This window comes from Hypanus sabinus, chromosome 5, assembly GCF_030144855.1.
Source record: "Hypanus sabinus isolate sHypSab1 chromosome 5, sHypSab1.hap1, whole genome shotgun sequence".
Taxonomy (NCBI): Eukaryota; Metazoa; Chordata; class Chondrichthyes; order Myliobatiformes; family Dasyatidae; genus Hypanus; species Hypanus sabinus.
This window is the reverse complement of record NC_082710.1, coordinates 60,423,780-60,445,809: the sequence shown is the minus strand read 5'-3', so window position 1 is coordinate 60,445,809 and position 22,030 is coordinate 60,423,780. Positions and strand designations below refer to the sequence as shown.

General features: G+C 41.3%; 1 long non-coding RNA gene across 1 annotated transcript in view; it reads left to right on the top strand.

Moving 5' to 3' along the window:
- Positions 1-3,972, top strand: part of LOC132393701 (uncharacterized) — an 81,179-nt gene extending 77,207 nt beyond the window's left edge. Inside the window, exon 3 of the long non-coding RNA XR_009512044.1 lies at positions 3,559-3,972. This is a non-coding gene — a long non-coding RNA (uncharacterized LOC132393701). The remainder of the gene's footprint in view (positions 1-3,558) is intronic.
- The last annotated feature ends 18,058 nt before the right edge of the window (positions 3,973-22,030 follow it).

Genomic DNA, 22,030 nt, shown 5'->3' with positions numbered 1-22,030 from the left:
TTTTATAAGGAACCATTAATGGGAGGGCAGGGTCTTTGCCAGTCAAACAAAAATACTTTTTCTTTATAAAATGACAGGTTCAGGGAAACTTACACTGAAACAGGTCCAACATTGAATGGTTGCATCGGGAGAGAGAGGCAGAGTTACTTATATGGGAAATGAAAGTACAGTTAAAAATTGAGATCATTAGACCATCAAGGCTTCAGAACTGCACAGTATTTTGCTTTACTTTGTATCATTTCTTATGATATAATCCTTATCTTACAATTCTTTTGTAGTTTCTTTTAATATCTTAGATTATCTTATTCACAGTGATTCATATTGCATTAATTCTTGTGATACATAGTTTCAGTAAACTTTTGAAGAAATCCCTTGAGTTCTCCGTTCTATGAGTTTCACCTCAGCCAGATACATTCAAGGCCAAGCACAGATACTAGGCATCAGGGAGGATTACTTACACAGGGCCTGGAGGTCAGCGTGAGTCCTAGCAACAGCAAGGCTAAGTTCTTTTGGCAACTGGTCTGATTGGTCCTTTTTCCCCTTTGCCGTCAGTTTGGAGGAGTTGGAACATGCACCACTGTCTGAGTGGAAATCTACTGTAGGTGGGAGAAAAACTGGTCATCAGTTGTAAGGTGCTTTTGCTGTTGGTGTATGATACAGACGTGATCCATGCATCTCGTCTCCGGTATTCAGCTGTCTTTCACTTTATCTGGACATGCAAGGAGGACTGTGTCTGCAGTGATGAAATGTACAAACCTACAGAGAAAAGAGAATAATATAGTACCTAGGACATGAACCAATATGGCATAGAAACAGGCCTTTCAGCCCACAATGTCTGTGCTGAACACAATGCCAATTTAAACTAAATCTGTTCTGCCTGCTCATGATCCATATCTCTTCAGTCCCACATAGTAGGCATAGAGTCATACGGCAAAGAGGCCTTTGGCCGAACTGGTCCATGCCAGCCAAGGCTTTGACCTAAACTAGTCTCATTTGCCCAAGCTTGGCCCCATGTGCATTTATCCATGTACTTGTCCAAGTGTCTTTTAAATGCTGTAAATGTACCTGCCTCAAGCACTTCCTCATTCTGTATAGAGACCACCCTCTGGGTGAAACAATGCCCTTGGGTTTCCATTCAATCTTTTCTTTCTAATTTTAAACCTATGCCCTCTAGTTCTTGATTCCCCAACTTGGAAAAAGGCAGTGGGCATTCACACTGTCTACTCCCCTCATAATTTTAAACAACTCTATAAGATCACTCTCTATCTTCCAAAGAAAAAGTCCCAACTTGCTCAACCTCTCTCCGTAACCAAGACCCTCAAGTCCAAGCAACATCCCCATAAATCTTAAACAAAAAGTGCACTGCTGATGCTGGGGTCAAAGCAACACATACAAACAAGCTGGAGGAACTCAGCAGGTTGGGCAGCATCCGTGGAAATGAGCAGTCAACATTTCGGGCTGAGGCCCTTCGTCAGGACTCATGCCTGAAACATTGACTGCTCGTTTCCACAGATGCTGTCCGACCTGCTGAGTTCCTCCAGTTTGTTTGTATGTGTTGCTTTGATCCCCATAAATCTCCTTTGCAATCCTCCCAGCTTAAAAGCATCTTTCAGAAGGGTGACCAAAATTGAACACAATATTCCAAATGCAGCTTCGCCAACATCTTGTTGAACTGCAACATAATCATCTGTCAATCTAAAAGCCTGTCAAATGTCACCATTGCATCTGCTTCTTGGGCAGACTGTTCCAGGGACCTACCACTCTCTGTGTGAAAACTCAAAGTGCTCTGCACAGCTCAATCAAACATTCTCCCACACTCCTTAAATGCATGTCCTCCAGTATTTAACATTTCTTCCCTGGAGAAACTATTCTGACTGTCTACCTCATCTATACGACTCATAATTTTGTAAACTTCGATCAGGTTTTCCCTTCAGCCTTCAAAGCCCCAGGTCTGTCCAAAATCTCATTATAACTTATATCCTCTAATCTGGGCAGCATCCTGGTAACTTTTTCTGTACCCGACGAATAAATTCTTCTCAGGCTTCCAGCTGGGTACAAGTATCGATATTAACCATCAGGGGTGGTGGAGTTTTGTCATCAAAATGTTGATTATAATCGATACCTGTACCTGGCTGGAAGCCTGAGAATTTATTCATCATATATGCCAGGGAAGCATGAGATCCTTTTTCTCTTCTGTACCTTTTCTAAAATCTCTACATCTTTCCTGTAAACGGGCACCAGAATTGCAACAGTACTTCAAGTGTGACCAAACCAAAGTCTTATAAAACTGCTTTATAACTTACTTATACTTAGGCCCTCAATCAATGAAGGCAAACATACCCATATGGTTTTGTTGCCATCCTATCTAATTGCACAGTGATTTCCAGGGATCTATGGACTTGGACATCGAAATCGTTCTGTATATCAATGCTGCTAAGGGTCTTGCCATTTTCTCTATGCTTTCCCCTTACATTTGACCTTTCATAGTGCAACACATCACACTTGCTCAGATTAGATGACATCTGCTCATATCTGTAACTGATCTATAAGATATAGGAACAGAATTTGGCCACTTAGCCCATGAAGTCCACTCCAACATTCCATCACGACTGATTTATTTTTCTCTCTCAAACCCCATTCTCCAGCCTTCTCTCCATAACCTTCGACACATTACTTATCCATCTCCACTTTAAATGTATTTGGCCTCCACATGGAAATGAATTCCATAGATTTATCATCTCCAGGCTACAGGATGCTCATCCTCATCTCTGTTCTAAAGGGCTGTCCTTTCATTCTGACGCTGCACCCTCTAGTCCTAAACTCCCTCACTATTGGAAATATCTTCTCCATTTCCAATCATCCAATTCTTTCAATATATGGAAGGTTTCAATGTGATCCCCCTTATCCTTCTGAACTCCAGCGAGTACCAGCACAAAACCGTCAAATACTTCTCATACGTTCATCCTTTCATCATTGGGATCTTTCTTGTAAATCTCCTCTGGACCTTCTCCAATGCCAGCACATCCATCTTTAATCTGCTCACAATGCTCCAAGTATGGTCTGACCAATGCCTTATAAAGCCTCAGCATTGCATCCTTGTTTCTAAACTCTAGTTGTGTTGAAATGAACGCCAACATTGCAATCACCTTCCTCACTACTGACTCAACCTGCCAGTTAACATTTAGGGAATCCTGCACTAGAACTCCCAAGTCCCTGTACCTCTGAGCTCTGAATGCTCTCCTCATTTCATAAATAATCTACTCCTTTAGTCCTTCTATAAAATCGCAGAACCATAGACTTCTCAACACTGCATTCTATCTGCCACTTCTTTGCCCATTCTCCAAACCTGTCTTTCTGCAAGCACTATGCTTCCTCAACACAAACTTCCCTTCCACCTATACTTACATCGTCCACGAGCTTGGCCACAGAGTCAATTCCATCATCCAGATCATTTGGAGGCAGAGCTACGCTGCCGATGGTGCGGGGCGGTGCTTCTTCAAGCTCAACTGCAGAAACAATTTAATTTTTACCTTTAATGTCTCTTTTTTCCTCTTCAAGGTGGATGAGTTTCTGTTGAAGACCCTGACCTGGAGCCACAGTCAAACTTCAGCTCTTTGCAGTGATAGGGTCCACTCCCAGGGCTCACCAACAGGCCCCTTTTCCATAACGTAGCCTCGACGGTGAGCATGCCTTCAGGGTTCTGAGCCTTCGCGGCCCTGGGGACAATCTGATTCTATGCCAGTGCCACCGAATGAAGCACAACAGAATATTGGGAACAGCGGATCAACTGTCGGGAGTTCTGTACTTGGCCCGCACTTCCCTCTCCTTCTTTCGGTGTGTGGGAGTTCGTTGCTGATTCTCGAGTTAGAGAACTCCGGGGAAGAAGAGAGTCACTGTAAATCAGCGAGTTGTTTGTCTTTGTTGGTCTCCCCTCCACTATCGAAATGTCGGGGGAACGATTAGTTTTTGTTGTAGTGCATATCATGGTCTTTACTGGGGCTTTGCTATTGCTTGCCAGGTGGGTGGAGGGTCCTGATGGCTTTTTGCTGAAGTGGGTGGGGGATGGTTGTTGCTTTTCTGCTGCTTGGCTTGTGTGTGTGTGTGGGGGGGGAGTATGGGGCACTTCGGGCTCCAATGTTTTTACTGTCACTCATTCTTTGGGGCACTCTTCTGTTTTCGTGGATGTCTGTGAAGAACAAGAATTTCAGCTTGTACATTGTATAAGTTCTCTGATATTAAATAGAACTGTTGAACTATGAACACGTGCATGGTGTGAAAAACAGCAGACGCAACATTACACCCTGCAGAACAACACTAGTCACAACAGCCAAGCAGAAAAGGTCCCCATTGTTCCCACTCTTCGTCTTTTGCCAGTCAGCTAATCATCTTATTATAGGAGTATGTTTCTTGTAACACCATGGGCTCCTATTTTGCTTGGCTCCCTCATGTGCAGCATCATGTTAAAGGCCTTCTAAAATCCAAGTAAACTGCATTCACTGACTCGCCTTTGTCTATTCTTCTTGTTACTTTCCAACAGAGTTGTTAGGCAAGATCATTAAGGAAACCATACTGCCTTCAGGGTACAAACAAGAGAAAATCTGCAGATGCTGGTAATCCAAGCAACACGCACAAAATGCTGGAGGAACTCAGCAGGCCAGGCAGCATCTTTGGAAAAAAGTACAGTTGACATCTTGGGTCGAGACACTTCAGCAAGACTGGAGAAATAATGATGAGGATTAGATTTAGAAGGGGGAGGGGAGGGAGAAACACAAGGTGATAGGTGAACCTGGGAGGGGGAGTGGTTAAGTAAAGAGCTGGAAAGTTGATTGGTGAAAGAGATACAGGGCTGGAGAAGGGAGAGACTAATAGGAGAGGCAAGGGAAGGAACACCAGAGGGAGGCATTGGGCAGGCAAGGGGATAAGAGAGAGGGAAAGGGGGATGGGGAATGGTTAAAGAGAGTGGTGGGATACACACATCTACAGCTATTTTAATAAAGACTGTTACGACCTTGGTGTAGTCATTCACGTCCTCAGATGAGTTCTTAAACATGGCCATGTCCACTGACTCAAGGCAATCCTGTAACCGTTCCTCAGCCTCCCATGACCACCTCTGAGTTGTCTTGACCTACCTGCAGGAGAGGGGGAGAATTGGAGTTGGAAGGCAGAAGCAGGTGGTTGATGGATGAAGGTAGACAAGACAGATGGAACTGGGGTATGAGGGGGTTGGAGGAAGGGGAGAGTGAAGGTGCTGGGAGCTGTTGAAGGTGATAAATGGGAACACAAAAGGATACCAGTACTAATAAGAGAGGAAGGGAAGGCTGAGCTCTCAAAGTGTCAATACCATTTCTGGTATTTCTACATTCACTCTCTCTCCTTCAATTAAAAGAGCAGATGTCTACTCATCACAAGGAAGTAGGTTTAGGCTCATGAGTAAAATGCTTGGAAATGATTTGAGGAAGAAAATTATTACCTCGAGGATGGTTGGAATCTGGAGCACCCTGTCTGAGTAGGTGAAGGAGCTGGACAAATACCAGAATCACAACAACATAGATTTGTATAGATTGATTGTATGGATACAGTGGTGCTAGGAAGTTTGTGAATTCTGTGGAATTTTCTCTATTTCTGCATAAATATGATCTAAAATGTGATCATATCTTCATTATTTACTTAATTGGGTTGTAAGTCCTACAACCCAATTAAATAAATAATACAAAAACATTATACTTGTACATTTATTTATATAGAAAAATGATCGATTATTACATGTATCTGCTGAAAAAAAGTATGCGAACCTCTGGAGTAATGCCTTCTTCAAAAGCTATTTGGAGTCAAATGTTCCAATCACTGAAGTAAGATTGGAGGTGTGGGTTGGAGAGGTGCCCTGCCCTATAAAAAAAGACACATAGACTCAGGTTACTGACAGCCTGCTCTTCTCAAGAAGGATCTGTTGATGTGCACCATGCCTTGATCAAAACAACTTTCAGAGGACCTTAGAAGAATTGTACAGATGCGTGAAGCTGGAAAAGGCTATAAAAGCATTTCTAAAGACCCGGGCATTCAGCAGTCTATAGTAAGAGAAGCTGTGTACAAATGGAGGAAACCCATTCCACTCTTCCTAAGAACAGATATCTTGCGAAGATCACACCAAGAGCACAATGTGCAATGCTGAAGGAGGTGAAAAAGAACCCAAGGGTATTAGCAAAAGACCTGCAGAAATCTCTGGAACTTGCTAAAGTTCTGTTCATGTGTCCACTGTCAGAAAAACACTGACCAAGAATGGTGTTCGTGGAAGGACACCATGGAGGAAACCACTGCTCTCCAAAAAAAACATTGCTGCACGTCTCAAGTTTGCAATGACCACCTGGATGTTCTACAGTGCTTCTGGGACAATGTACTGTGGGCAGATGAGACAAAAGTTGAACTTCTTGGTAGAAATGCACATCACTATGTTTGGAGGAAAAAGGGCACTGCACACTTACACCAAAACCTCATCCCAACTGTGAAGCCATAGTGTAAGAAGCACCAATGGTTTGGGGCTGCTTTGCTGTCTCAGGGTCTGGAATTGTTGAAGGAACAATGAATTCAAAATTGTATCAGAACAATTTACAGGAAAATGTCAGGATGGCAGCCCATCACCTGAGGCTAAATAGAAGTTGGATAATGCAACAAGAGAAAACAAAGTCAAGATTAAATCACCAAAGAATGGTTTTAAAAGAAAATCATTTGTGTTTTGGAATGGCCGAGTCAAAGTCCTGACCTTAATCCTATAGAAGTGTTGTGGAAGGACCTGAAGCAAGCAGGCCATACTAGAAAGCCCACCAACATTCCAGAGTTGAAGCAGTTTTGTAAGGAGGAACAGCCTAAAGTTCCTCCAAGTCAATGTGTAGGAGTGATCAACTGGAATCATTTGGTTGTAGTTATTGCTGTACAAGAGGGTCACACCAATTACTGAAAGCAAAGGTTCACAAACATTTTGCAACAAATACATGTAATATTGGACTATTTTTCTCAATAAATAAATGAACATGAATAATGTTTTTAGTGCCATTTATTTAAATGAGCTCTCTTTATCTAGTTTTAGGACTTACATGAAGGTCTGGTCATATTTCAGGTCATATTTATGTAGAAACAAGGAGAATTCTACAGGGTTCACAAACTTTTTAGCACCACTGTATGGCTGGTTTATGTGTTTTTTTATAGATCGATTCCTCTGGAAAATATGTCTGGATTCTCTTTTTTGATTTCAGTTCAGCCTTCAATACCATCATCCTTGAGCTGTTGCAAGAGAAACACTGCAAACTTAAATGTATCGGGACTCATCTACAGCCGGATTACAAACTTCCAGTAATGAGAAGGGTTAGGACTCTTGCCAGCTGAAAGCCACTTCCACCATGTCAGTTGCTGATTGGACCGTCCAAAGGTTACAGCAGTTCTTTCCCATTGGTTGCCTTGTGTGCTATGACACCAGCATCCGGTTCCTAGTAACTCAGAATAGTGCGAATGAGAAACTTGCTGAATTTTCATTCTCTCCAGGGGTTTATCTCCACACGGAGATCATGACCAGTGCTGAAGAACCATTGGGAAAGTACGCTGCAGATTTAGGCGGGCCCACACTCACTCTTAGCTAATGACATATTAGTTGAATGTTTAGTTCTGTAGTTATATAACTTGGGGAGACTTAATGAAATACCTGATGAGTTTGAAGTGTTACTGAATGTTTAGTGTCATAATTTTTGTAACTTTGTGTGGCTAAGATGAATACCTACGTGACTTAGGTGCTAGGTTGAGTGTTTTACTGTTTGTCTGTAAATAAAGGGTTGCGAATGACTGCACTGTCATTGGACTAATTGCCAGAGACCATGAATGCACGTACCACCAGGAAGTAAACAAGTTGGTGTCCCGGTGCAGCCACAACAACTTAGAGCCGAATGCCCTCAAAACTGAGGAGATGCATTTCGACTTCCGGGGAAATGAATTTTATCTCCACCAACTTATCAGCATCAGTTCTACATTCAACATACCATTTCAACAATGAAGTCCCTGGGCATCATTGCTTTGCAGGACCTCTGGGGGAGAACCACATCTCCGTCATTACCAAAATGGCTTGGCAGAGGGTGTACTTCAAAGTTTCAAAGTACATTTGTTATCAAAGTATGCATGCAGTCTACAACCCTGAGATTCATCCTCCTTCAGGCAGCCATGAAACAACAAAACACCGTGGAACCCATTTAAAGAAAACACCCAACCCATGAAAAAATAAAACAAATCGTGCAAACAGCAAAAAAAACAAGCAAATAAAACTCAGAATATTAAACATCAAACTGCAGAGTCCCTAAAAATGATCTAGAAGCCACAGGCACTGAGTCAGTTCAGTCTAGCACTGTGTCGAAAACTGCAGCAAAGCCAGTTCCACGCCAAAGCACCTTGACCAAATTGTGCAATTAGCAAGAAAGAGTAATCAGAAACAGATGGAACCTGAACTGCAGAGTCCTCCCAAAGTGAACCCACAGCCGCAGGGCGCATTCAGCACTGCGGGTGTCAAACATCGAACTGCCGACTCCTGCAAGAAATAAGTCTCACAACCACAAGCCTTGTCGAGGTGGTCAAACTGCACCTTCCTCCGGAAGCAGTGAGAAGGAAACCCGTCAAAAGCGGGCACGCGCCGCTGAACTCCTGCTCATCGTCTGCTCTCATCCTCATTGATTTCAATCTTGTGTGACACTTTAATTAGCGAGAAGTAACGAGGCTGGCTATGGGTTCACGTTCTGCCATTAGGAAACAATGGCCGCACCCTCTGCTTTCAACTTCGCTGAATCACCCAGGAGATAACAAAAGCACCAGAATGCTCAGCTGGCCCAAAAAAATGTCATCAAAATGGAAAGTACAGGCTGCAATTGATTGCAGTTCAGCAGAAGAAGCATAATTAAAAGAAAAAGATGTCACCTCTCCATCAGTTTGGACCATTCCAGCCATTCTACAGTGGAATGGTCCAAACTGTGGACCAGTTGTTCTGTGAACACTACAGTGTTCAGAATTCAGCAATAAATTCAACAGTTTCAGATAATCAATCACTCCAGCTTTGTTATCTGTGCTTACCTTTATTTGTCCCTAGTTAATATCAGATTCATTTCATCTTCTCCTATTTATAACTCCACAGGACAGATCTGTCATTAGTCACAAGCCCCAGCATAGCCACCGATTGTGCTTATCACACCATTTCTTTTGAGTTCCCACCACCTGGTTGTCATGCAAATTTAAGCTTTAAAATCAGAATGCAACAGACAGAGCTACAGGGCCCCATAACCATTACATCAAATCAAAGCTCTATAGTCTTGCTATATCTAGCCATGAATAGTGGTGGACAGTTAAACAGCTAGTGCAAGAAAGAGGGCCAAGGAATAATCCCAGAGCGGTGATAGTGGGAATACAGGAGACTGCAGATGCTGGAACCTGGAGCAACACACAAATCACACAAGCCTGACCCATTAAATTCCTTTAGCAGTTTGTGTGTTGCTCAAGTGATAGTCTGGCCCAACATGTATGAGATAAAGTTAAGTTTCAAGCATTAACAACCAGAGTTGCCCAGAATTGTGAAATGAATAATACCTTGGTTACCTCCTAAGAGATCTACCATTACAGAGGTTATTCAGCTAGTTCGATTCATTCCATGTGATATGAAAAACTGACTGAAAATATGAACACAACAAAGGGTATGGGACAAGACAACATCAAAGCAATGAAACTGCCAAACTAAAGACAGTGTCACCAAACCACACTTACCAATGGCTTGTTCATCAATGCCCACTTTGAATTTCACTTCTTGACCTCGTTCATCATCACAACCAAATGTAGATTAGATTAAGATTAGACTGCATTTGATATAAAGGTAGCATTTGACCAAGAAAGGCATCCAAGTATTTTGGTGACATTGAAGTCAAAAGACATCAAAGGGAAAATGGTCCTAGGGTTGGATTCATACTTCACTCAATGAAAACTGTTGTCATTGTTGGAGGCCAAATTTAATAAAATCAAAAGTGGAGATGTTCACATAAATTGCATAAGTTCTTAGCGTTTTACAATTGCTGAAAAACAGAAGGGCCCGGCAAGTGTGAGACAGCATTCCACTAGTGTCTGATAAGTGGCAGGTAACAGTTACACCAGATAAAAGCAGGAAATGACCATGCCAGAAGAAGGAGAATAAGCATTATGTTCAATGATGTTACTGTTACTGTGTCTTTGCAGTCAAGATGCTCCCTATTCAAGGAGGGAAAGAAGTAACAAATCCTTGGGGAAAATATGTCCTTGACATCCGTAAGCAGTGGTGTGGAGGAAAATGTGGCACAGATCAGTTGCTGTTCTCTGAAGTAACAAGATATCTGCATGACAATGTCCTTGTAACAGGACTCAGGTGCTAGGTTTCGGCCTGAAACATTGACATTTCCTTTCCTACTATAGATACTGCTGAGACACTTTGAGACACTTTCCTCCAGCAGACACTTTGTTGCATTTGGATGAAAGGTCCTCACATCTCCATTTTTGGCCTCCTTGTGAGCGAGATCTTGCCTTTGGCTCCCTCTAGAGGAGAGCTGAGGAAAATATTTGTACGCAGCCTTGGAACAGTATGATTTAGAGGCAGAAACCTTGATCACGTGTAAAGCATACTTTGATGTGCCCTTGAGAGGCTGCGACCCTAGGGCAACAAGCCCACTGTAGAAGCTGGCAAAGTCTCAATGAGATATATGAATTCCTTTTTTACTGTAAATTTTCTCTGTTAACATTTTGTTATGCTGATTAAAGGTGCAGAAATAATATTTAGTCTGTACAAAGAACTAGCTAATTTGAAATAAGTATAAATAGAAAAATATGGAACATAGGTTTGGAATGGTTCAATAATGTCAGTACTATTTTTTTTTACAATGCATTGAGTAATGTAATTGGCTTGTATACGGACCACCGGAATTAAAAAGTAAAGTAGTGAACTGCGAACAGTTATTGTACAAAAATATAGTGAAGAGGATGGAGGGAATGTGAAATAAAATAAAATAAATTTCATTTTTATCCAGTTCATAAAAACAAAATTAAAAGACGATAATTCCTCTTCTTAATCCGATATGATTATCAAACTTTCATTTGAGACCAAATGAATGTCTGGATAAATTGTTTCATCAGAGACCAAAAATGAATGTCAGGAGAATTTTGCATAGCTGAACTTGCCTGTATCATTCAATAAACCAGGGAAGGTAGTGCACCCGTGGCTGACAAGGAAAATTAGGGATAGTATCAAGTCCAAAGAAGAAACATACAAATTAGCCAGAAAAAGCAGCACACCTGAGGAATGGGACTAGGAGAAATTCAGAGTCCAGCAGAGCAGGACAAAGGTCTTAATAAGGAAAGGGAAAAAAGATTATGAGAGAAAGCTGGTAGGGAACATACAAACTGACAGTAAAAGCTTTTATAGATATGTGAAAAGAAAAAGATTGGTTAAGACAAATGTAGGTCCCTTACAGTTAGAAACAGGTGATTTGATCATGGCCGACCAATTGAATAACTACTTTGGTTCTGTCTTCACTAAGGAGCAGATAAATAATTTTCCGGAAATAGTAGGGGACCGAGGGTCTAGTGAGATGGAGGAACTGAGGAAAATACATGTTATTAGGGAAGTGGTGTTAGGTAAATTGAAGGGATTAAAGGCAGATAAATCCCCAGGGCCAGATGGTCTACATCCCAGAGTGCTTAAGGAAGTAGCCCAAGAAAAAGTGGATGCATTAGTGATAATTTTTCAAAACTCCTTAGATTCTGGATTAGTTCCTGAGGATTGGAGGGTCGCTAATGTAACCCCACTTTTTAAAAAAGGAGGGAGAGAGAAACAGGGGAATTATAGACCAGTTAGCCTGACATCGGTGGTTGGGAAAATGCTAGAGTCGGTTATCAAAGATGTGATAACAGCACATTTGGAAAGCGGTGAAATCATCAGACAAAGTCAGCATGGATTTGTGAAAGGAAAATCATGTCTGACGAATCTTATAGAGTTTATTGAGGATGTAACTAGTAGAGTGGATAGGGGAGAACCAGTGGATGTGGTATATTTGGATTTTCAAAAGGCTTTTGACATGGTCCCACACAGGAGATTAGTGTGCAAACTTAAAGCACACAGTATTGGGGGTATGGTATTGATGTGGATAGAGAATTGGTTGGCAGACAGGAAGCAAAGAGTGGGAATAAACAGGACCTTTTCAGAATGGCAGGCAGTAACTAGTGGCTCAGTGCTGGGACCTCAGTTGATTACAATATATATTAATGATTTAGACGAGGGAATTAAATGCAGCATCTCCAAGTTTGTGGATGACACAAAGCTGGGCGGCAGTGTTAGCTGTGAGGAGGACGATGCTTTCAATTACTTTCATAGAAAGTTAATTGATATTAAACAAAACCTTATAACATTTTTTTGCTTTTGATATAGCTAGTTCTATAAATATATGGTCTCAGGAATGCCGACTGAGGATTCTGAAGTGCATCTTTTACCTCATTGTACGCCCATTTTCTTTATCTGACTACATCTGAGTGATTATGACAACGCTGTCAAAAAAATGAAACGGGAAGTCTTTGAGCCATACACCCTGTTCTACTGTTTCACTTAAATCATGGCCACTATAAATATCAAATTTGAAGGCATGATATGAATTCTAGTGATTACAAGACCAATATTTTCTTCATTTATTCAGAATAAGATCTCATCACAACTCTGTCCAAATGAAGCACTTCTTCCTGACTTTCGTATTCCAAATCACAAGTTACAACTAGGAGTCCATTAGCCTACTTGATTGCGTTTTCCACCAGTCAGCAGCTTTATGCGCTTGTCAGTAGCAGTCCTCAGGGTGCCCCATTACTCCTGATCTGGGTGTTTTAGGAAAGTATTTAACATTTGATTTTGCAGGTCCAATCGGATGACTTCTCACACTGAATTCATTCTGCCTAGTGTGTCTATTAATTTGGAGAATTTTGAGACCTGCACATAATTATAAAGAAAGCATTATCAGATCAGCTGCCTTTTGCATAGTACTTCTGGTTGCATTGTACACCTCTGAATGTAGTTGGCCTAATGTTGGACATCTTCTAACACCGCATGTTCATAGACGCATACTCAGATGCACCTCATTGCTACATAGTTAGTTGAGACATTATTAGGTCTCCAAGTGTTGATGGTGTTCTCATATCTTTCCATATGACATAAAGTATATCCATATAACAATTACAGCATGGAAACAGGCCATCTTGGCCCTTCTAGTCCGTGCCAAATGCTTATTCTCACCTAGTCCCAGTGGCCCGCACTCAGCCCGTAACCCTCCATTCCTTTCCTGTCCATATACCTATCCAATTTTACTTTTAATGACAATACCAAACCTGCCTCTACCACTTCTACTGGAAGCTCATTCCACACAGCTACCACTCTCTGAGTAAAGAAATTCCCCCTCGTGTTACCCTTAAACTTTTGCCCCCTAACTCTCAACTCATGTCCTCTTGTTTGAATCTCTTGGTCATTTAATTAATCAGATCTAAGTCAAATACTGAAAGGCCTGGATGGATGCAGTGGATGTGAAAAGGATGTTAGCATTAGTAGGAGAGCCTCGGATCCGAGGGCACAGCCTCAGAATAAAGGGATATCCCTTTAGAAGTGAGATAAGCAGAAATTTCTTCTGCAGAAAGATTGTTGCCACAGAAGGATTTAGAGGCTAAGCCATTAAGTGTATTTAAGGCAGAGATGATCAAGTTCCTGATTGATAAGGGGGTTAAAGATTATGGAGAGAGGGTGGGAGAATGCAGTTGAGTGACAAAATAGTCAGCTAAGATTGAATGGCCTAATTCTGCTCTGATAGCTTATGGTTTTATAGTCAATTTTCAGAGCATTCCCATCAATCCCATTGTCCTATAGACCTTTAACCCATGTATGCTCATTAAGAGCCTTCCCAAATTCTTCTACTACCTACCCATACGAGAGTAATTTACAGCAGCATATTCACCCAATGTCCAGTGTAACTTGTGATGAGGGAGAAAACCAAACCACCGAGGACAACTAGACTGTCACAGGGAATTACACTGACAGCATCAGAGGCCGGGATTCGAATCTGGGTTGCTGGAACTGAGAGGCAGATGTACCATATGACATGGTGTTTGTGCTGGTTGGTGGTTTGTGGTTTGGTGCTGCAACTAGATTCAAAACACACAGAACACAAACCTTGACTTCACATTTAATCTTAGCTGATGAAAATCCACGTTTGGCAAGCTGAATGGAAACTATGAGTGGCTGAATATGAGTATGAGTATAAATATGAGTGGCTGAATAGCTTGGATTTTCCGATAGGTCTAATTAATTTAGATCTAGCAAAGTATCAATTCCACAAGGGATGTCTGTATCATTTTATAAAGCAGGAGTGTTTTAAGGAAAATGTTGCTCACTTACCAGGCAATGAAAGCATGAGGAGCTGGTGAGAGATGTCAATAACAGCAAACAAAAAGAGGGTCCTGAGAGTGATAATGAGTGGGGTAGGCAAAGATAGGAATTCACAGAAATCAGTAACACTGAAAGAGGTCAGATGGATCAAAAGGAAACTAATAGTGTATGAATTTAAAATGTGTTTTCTTCTGTGCCTAATATATCCACTTTTAACACATGATTAATTTAGTTTCAACCTCTTTATCCAAATGTCTGCAAAACAGTTGCCATTCCTGCTTTTTACATCTCTGTAACATACAAAATACATGAAGTTCAATATTTACTTCTGATTTGAAAGTGAAACTGAATTAATTTGTTGCATTTACAGCTTTGAAATTAAGAATTCTTTTAGATCTTAATGTCACCAAACATATTTCTATTGCTTAATAAAACAAGATTTGATATTCATTTTCAAAAACGTTATTTGTTCTAATAGATATTATAGTCAGCTACAAATTACAAGTGTAGAACACTTATACCACATTATGATCTTTTTCTATATCCTAGTCCCTCATTTTGTGCTTTTTTCCAAGTCTAAAGATTAGGTCTGATCCTAGTTCTTGAATAATTGGCTGGCTACTACCTAGTTAGATTAGTGGATTCCTGTTTTATTGAATGAAGCCATCACCTGATCACACTTGGTAAAATTTGCCCCATTCCATTTTCACCTTAAGCACCTAAGTGCTGATGTCACACACCACTCCTTTGCAAGAACTGAAGGAGTCGTTAGATTACCAAAGGATTCCACTGTCAGCACGTTCGGCACACTGATTTCTTCAAACATTTTTTTGTGAACTTCTAATCAAAATGGCTCAAAGCTATTAAAGACTTATGGATGTCTTGTAATCTATAGTCTGCACAAAGCTGTGGTGATAAGAAACGACACAGCTAGGTTGCATCTTTTGAGCCGTGTCTTTTTTTATTCATAAAATATGCTTAGTCAAATGAAGATTCGCTTATTAAATGCAATTATTTTAATTTGGTAGAGGACATGAATCTTTGCCACAGAGAAGCAGAGAGATACTAGAGGTAAGGAAAAAGTTCAGAAGAGGGCATAGGGGAGGATCTGGGAGCAAGCGAGTTGCAGTTACCACAGCTTGCTGAGCTGCCATTTGGAGAAAATAGATCAAAGCTGCCCATCTTTATGAAGTGGAACAACTAAAATATTGCAACTTCACCTCTGCCATTGAAAATATCTCAACAGATAATGCTCTTAGAAATAGTCACTGGCAATAGGTTTATCATCGTCTCGTGTACCAAAGTACAGGGAAAAACTTTGTTCTGCATGCTATCGATACAGACGATTTCATCACATCAGTGCATTATGCTAGTCAAAAGGCAAAGCAATACAGTAACAGAATTCAGAAAAAAAGTGTTACTGTTACAGAAAAATCAACTTTATAGACCAGTAAAGTGGTAATAAGTGGTCTGCATAAAGATCGTATCGCAAGGCTTGCTTGATGCAGAGTGAAACCCACAAATACATGCCTTTCACAATTCTTAGAATTGTTTTTGTTATATTCACATTTTGATTGTATCTTCTCTTTCTGCCTTTGATGGTTCTACCTAGAATGTTGCTACATGGCGGGAGAATTTGAATTTTCTCCTGCCCTGTGTCTGCTCTCTGAAACAGATATCCAGCCCCGATACTCTGCCCTTTCCCAAACTCCTTGAAAAATGTCAAATATTTGATTATCTCTCCGAAACTATTAAGGTCTTTGTTTTCATGACTCAATCACTTTCTTAGAGCTCAACATGATTAAAAGCTAAATCCTGATATATTTTGCTCATTTGATGACCATCTTCAAATTATGCTTTCTAGTTAATAGTTCAAAGTAATACCTTTTACTGATGTAACTTATCCGAAGTAATTGAAATTGTAATGTTTCCACCGAAACTCCAAACAATGTTCTTATCAACAAGACTCTTAATTTCTGTAGTTTCACTGTAGCTGATAGCTTTAAATTTAAATCAGCTAGATTCCTCAAATGTTGTCATTAATTTGGATTTAATAGTTATGATCTGGGGTTTCCAATGGTGCTGGAAACAGATCAGCTGAAGCAAGAGTTTACACAGTTTGGAGCTCCTCTTCTGCATTGGCTTAACCTCAGCGGAAAGGAGGACATTGGCCCTTTAATTAAAGCCGCTGCCATGGGCTCTCCCCAACCATTACTCCTCTTAACCTCCAATTTTGTATCATTATCAGCTTCTAGCCCCCCACCATGATTTGAACTTCCTAAAGGATCTGAGTTCTCCCACATTCTGAGCTCCATCCACTGCATGAACCATAGAAAAATGGAGAACCTACAGCACAATGCAGGCCCATCGGCCCACAAAGTTGTGCCGAACATGTACTTTCCTAGAACTACCTAGGCTTACTCATAGCCCTCTGTTTTTCAAAGCTCCATGTATCCATCCAGGAGTCTCCTAAAAGACCCTATCGTTTCCACCTCCACCACCGCCGCCGGCAGCCCATTCCATGAACTCACCACTCTTTGCATAAAAAACTTACCCCTGACATCTCCTCTGTACCTACTCCCCAGCACCTTAAAACTATGCCCTCTCGTGTTAGCCACTTCAGCCCTGGGAAAAAGCTTTTGGCTATCCATATGAGCAAAGCCTCTCATTATCTTGTACACCTCTATCAGGTCACCTCTCATCCTCTGTCACTCCAAGGAAGAAAAGCCAAGTTCACTCAACCTATTCTCATTAGGTAAGCTCTCCAAACCAGGAAACATCCTTGTAAATCTGCTCTGCACCTTTCTATGGTTTCCACATCCTTTCTGTAGTGAGGCAACCAGAATTGAGCACAGTACCCCAAGTGGGGTCTGACCAAGGTCCTATATAGCTGCAACATTATCTCTCTGCTCTTAAACTCAATCCCATGATTAATGAAGGTCAGTGCACTGTATGCCTTCCTAACCACAGAGTCAACCTGTGTAGCAGCTTTGAGTGTCCTATGGGCTTGGACATCCCTCTGATCCTCCACACTGCCAAGAGTCTTACCATTAATACTATATTCTGCCATCATATTTGACCTACCAAAATGAACCACCTCACCCTTATCTGGGTTGAACTCCATCTGCCACTTCCCAGCCCAGTTTAGCATCCTATCAATGTCCCGCTGTAACCTCTGACAGCCCTCCACACTTCCCACAACACCCCCAACCTTCGTGTCATCAGCAAATTTACTAACCCTACCCCTTCACTTCCTCATCTAAGTCATTTATAAAAATCATGACAAGTAGGGGTCCCAGAACAGATCTCTGAGGCACTCCACTGGTCACCAGCCTCCATGCAGACAATCCTCACAATCCAGATTCCCTTAGTTTGACTTTACCTCAAACCTTTGCCCTCATAATCTGATTTCCCTCTTCCAAATCTAACTTCTGTTTACAAATTTTGTATATTCTCGTGTCTGCTTGTAGTTAACCATGCTGACACGGGCTCCACCTAGAGGAAATGTGCCAGTTATGACAAGTGAAGCGATAGAGATGTTTCGTGATGGCAAGTTCATGTGCTCTCTACACCATACATGGTTTAGCTTTCCAACTTCAAAGGAACTTTGATTCCATCAGTCAAGATGCTCTGTGCAGCTTCTTCTCAAATTTGCTTGCCTGAAAAACCCATCTCTACCTGAAATCTCCTTCATAAAATATTCTCAGCAGAGTCCATGACAAACCCAATGTCAGTACAGGCTAATGTCAAGTAAAGTCATGTCCACAGCCTCTCTTTTTTCTTAAGTTTTCTTTCCCTGTTGCTGATCTGAACTTCCTGCTGGAATGGAGCTGATCTTAATAATGAATGGGAAATCTACTGTGTTGTTGTTGTTGTTCGTCCTTTGGAGTCGGAGACGACCACGACTTCTGTCAGGTGGAGGGTTTGTGACTGTGGGTCCGGAGGTGACTGGTGAGGCCAATCCGGGCCCTGAAAGCTCGTCCACATGTGGGACACATGAGGGTAGGTGCTGCAGTGGAAGTGGAGGTAGTTCGAGCCTTGCGCGTGGCTGGTGGGGTGGTAGATGAGGACAAAAGGAACCCTATCCCTGGTAGCATGGCGGGAGGATGGGTTAAAAGCAGATGTGTGTGAAATGGAAGAGATGCAGTTGAGTGCATGAGATGGAAGAGATGCAGTTGAGTGCGTGAAATCGAAGAACACCATTTGTTCAGTTAGGCCTGTTTCTCTTTAGACTGTGCTATTTTGTTGAAGATCACTTTCAGTCATCACTACAACTCAATTGCATCTCTGGTTGCTATTTCCATTGACACAGCTGTTCAGTTGCCTTTTTAAATGTAAGTTGTGATTACATTAGGTGCCATATTAGTATGCTGCCTTTAAGATTCCACAAGCTAAACAATTTCTCAGTGCATCATTCAGCCCATCAATGAACTGATAATGCTCAGACAATTTCATCAATTTAGCCATGTGCACTGAGACAGACTTTCCATCTGATTCCACTTATGAGACCTAAAGTGTTTTGTAATCTACAATGGTTTCAGTTCTAAGTGTTATTGCTTTCACATTATTAGCAAAGCTCATCTCAGCTGGTTTGATTGGAGCAGTTAAATATCTAAACAAACTGTATGCCTTTAAACCCAATCCTCTCAACAAAACAGGCACCCATTTCTTATTGGCTATTTCATTTACTTCAAAATTCGCTCAGTTTATGTACATGAGCCAGTTACCTTTTCAGTAATCAAACCCGTTAATCTTTTCTGATATATTTTTATGATTATCTTCAGCTGGTGCTCACCATTTTCTACCTTAAAAAAAAACTCAATCATCTCTGTCTCCTTTTCTGAAGAGCCACATATTGAGCTGCTTTTTACTTACTTAACCTTTTCACTGCACTTTTTTTTCACTTGAACATTGTGCTGCACTTCAACAGGTAGGTAATCATCTGGGTCTGTTTTAAAAGTACCTCCTGTTATGTTTTGAACTCTAAAGCATAAATCTAATTGAAAGGAAAAAGATGTGAGCCCATGAGAATAGGTCTTAGTTTCCTTTTACCTTAAGTGAGGTGCGCATGTATCATGTGGTGCTGTGATGATGTATGCCATTTATGCACTTTTGCATATAACCTGCAATGCATTGTGTAAATGATAAAGAACGCTTCATCAACCAATATATTTACAATATTACTCAAAGATTACTGCAATATTACTTGCACTATAGACTTTCTTTCAGACTTACAGTTTTTAAAAATATTTTGTGTATTTCGCCTGATCTTTCTTGTTTTTGATGTGCGGGGAGGGGGATTTGGATTCGATATGCCTGCTTTATTTTGGTTCATTTTTTCTGTGAGGGGAGGGGTATTTGGGGTTGATGTGCTTGTTCTGCTTTGGTTGTGTTTTATGCGGGATGAGGGATTTGGGGGGGGTTGACAATTGTGCTGCCTTTCTTTTATTTCCTAGTTTCATGGCCATCTGGAGAAGAAGAATTTTAAGTTGTATACTTTGATAATAAATGAACCTTTGAAACTTTGAAATGCACAATCGTAACCACTTCGAAAAACTCCATAAGATTGATTAGACATGACTTACCACGCATAAAGTCATGTTGACTATGTCTAATCAGGCCCTGCCTATCCAAATCCTGATATATTCTGTCTCTTAGAATACTTACCAATAATTTTAAATACATCTGCACTAGCCTTCTATAAGGTCTGAGGGGACACCTGGTCAGGCCTTGGGAAATTCTCAACCTGAACTTATCTCAAGGCAGCAAGCACCTCCTCTTCTGTAGTCCAGATGTGGTCGGTCCATGACCTCACCACTGTTTTGCCTCAATTCTATAGACTCTGTGTTCATTAAAAATAGAATTGCTGTTAAGAAGAAATTGGAGGCCTCATTGTCATTGTTTTAACACTGCCGATCCTTTCAGGATTGTTCACCTCCCTCAGTCCGGCATCCAATGAAACCAGAGGAGTCCAATTAGTTTCATGTTTCAGACATCTTGCATTTTATTTATGACACAGCCCCAACTCAGGCAGCTTTGGTAATATTCAGCTCAATATTTCAATACTTGACCCACAGGAGAAAGGAAGAAATACACTTTTCAGCTGGTTGCTTGCTGTATTTTTCTAAATAACCTTTCTTAGAAATGTCACATTAAAATTTGCTGGGTTTGTGGTTAAAGAACCCATAAGGCATTGAAAGTTATTTTTTACCTACTTGAAGGTAATAAATAGAAGCAGGAGGAGCCCAGATGGCACTCAGGTCTGCTTTGTACCCAGTCATCCTGAACCTCATCACCAATCCCTGTCCTAATCAAATCTAAACCACTGATTTCAGACTTCAATACATGCAAATTATGAGCAGTCACATCCTTTTGTGGAAGAGATTTCTGAAAATTCACAACTTCTAAATGAAACAATTTACCCTCATTTTAGAATTAACTGATGTTTCCCTGGGTTAAATCCCTTATATGCATGCTGGGTTATACCCCCTACTACTCACCCTGTGTTTCCCCCTATGCTCACCATGATTTATATCCCCTATTACTCACACTGGGTTATACCCCCTACTACTCACCCTGTGTTTCCCCCTATGCTCACCATGATTTATATCCCCTATTACTCACACTGGGTTATACCCCCTACTACTCACCCTGTGTTTCTCCCTATGCTCACCATGATTTATATCCCCTATTACTCACACTGGGTTATACCCCCTACTACTCACCCTGTGTTTCTCCCTATGCTCACCATGATTTATATCCCCTATTACTCACACTGGGTTATACCCCCTACTACTCACCCTGTGTTTCTCCCTATGCTCACCATGATTTATATCCCCTATTACTCACACTGGGTTATACCCCCTACTACTCACCCTGTGTTTCCCCCTATGCTCACCGTGATTTATATCCCCTATTACTCACACTGGGTTATACCCCGTACTACTCACCCTGTGTTTCCCCCTATGCTCACCGTGATTTATATCCCCTATTACTCACACTGGGTTATACCCCCTACTACTCACCCTGTGTTTCCCCCTATGCTCACCGTGATTTATATCCCCTATTACTCACACTGGGTTATACCCCCTACTACTCACCCTGTGTTTCCCCCTATGCTCACCGTGATTTATATCCCCTATTACTCACACTGGGTTATACCCCCTACTACTCACCCTGTGTTTCCCCCTATGCTCACCGTGATTTATATCCCCTATTACTCACACTGGGTTATACCCCCTACTACTCACCCTGTGTTTCCCCCTATGCTCACCGTGATTTATATCCCCTATTACTCACACTGGGTTATACCCCCTACTACTCACTCTGGGTTTTCTCCCTATACTCACTATGGGTTATATTCCCCATTACTCACCCTAGGTTAAATTCCCTATACTCACACTGTGTTATATCCAATATACTCACCCTGGGTTATATCCCCTCTATTCACTCTGTGTTAAATCCCCTATACTCACCCTGGGAATACCCCTTATATTCACCCTGGATTATATCCCCTATTACTCACTCTGGGTGAAATCCCCTATTACTCACCATTGGTTATATCCCCTATTACACACACTG